The sequence below is a fragment of the Wasmannia auropunctata genome, unplaced genomic scaffold (genome assembly GCF_000956235.1).
Source record: "Wasmannia auropunctata unplaced genomic scaffold, wasmannia.A_1.0 LD336049.1, whole genome shotgun sequence".
Lineage (NCBI taxonomy): Eukaryota > Metazoa > Arthropoda > Insecta > Hymenoptera > Formicidae > Wasmannia > Wasmannia auropunctata.
This window is the reverse complement of record NW_012026841.1, coordinates 137,925-138,358: the sequence shown is the minus strand read 5'-3', so window position 1 is coordinate 138,358 and position 434 is coordinate 137,925.

The following is a 434-nucleotide window of genomic DNA, read 5'->3' as shown; positions in this document are numbered from 1 at the left end:
AGGCTATAATACTTTTTAAATTATAACCGATTAAAGTTATCCTATTACGGCGTCTGAAATTCGCGCGCTCAGGCATGGTACATTGCGCGCGCGATTGCGGGGTGCCCTTGTCCATTGACTTACATTTAAATATTGATGCGCTTATCGCAAAAATATCTAATTATCGAAATTGAGTTTCTTATTTGAAAACATTAATGATTTTATAAGTTAATAACGCTTTAAGTTTAAAAATCGAATTTTGACAGTTAGGTTACTTTTGCTGTAAGCGTCTCAATTTTTCATACAATGATAAAGAGATCGCTTTTAAGCTTTGTCTCGTTTATTTATGATTACTTTTAATATCAGTATAATATTACAAAATATCAATGAATAAAAGTAAGATAAGAGAAATAGTATTAATTTAGATCGGAAGAGCACACGTCTGAACTCCAGTC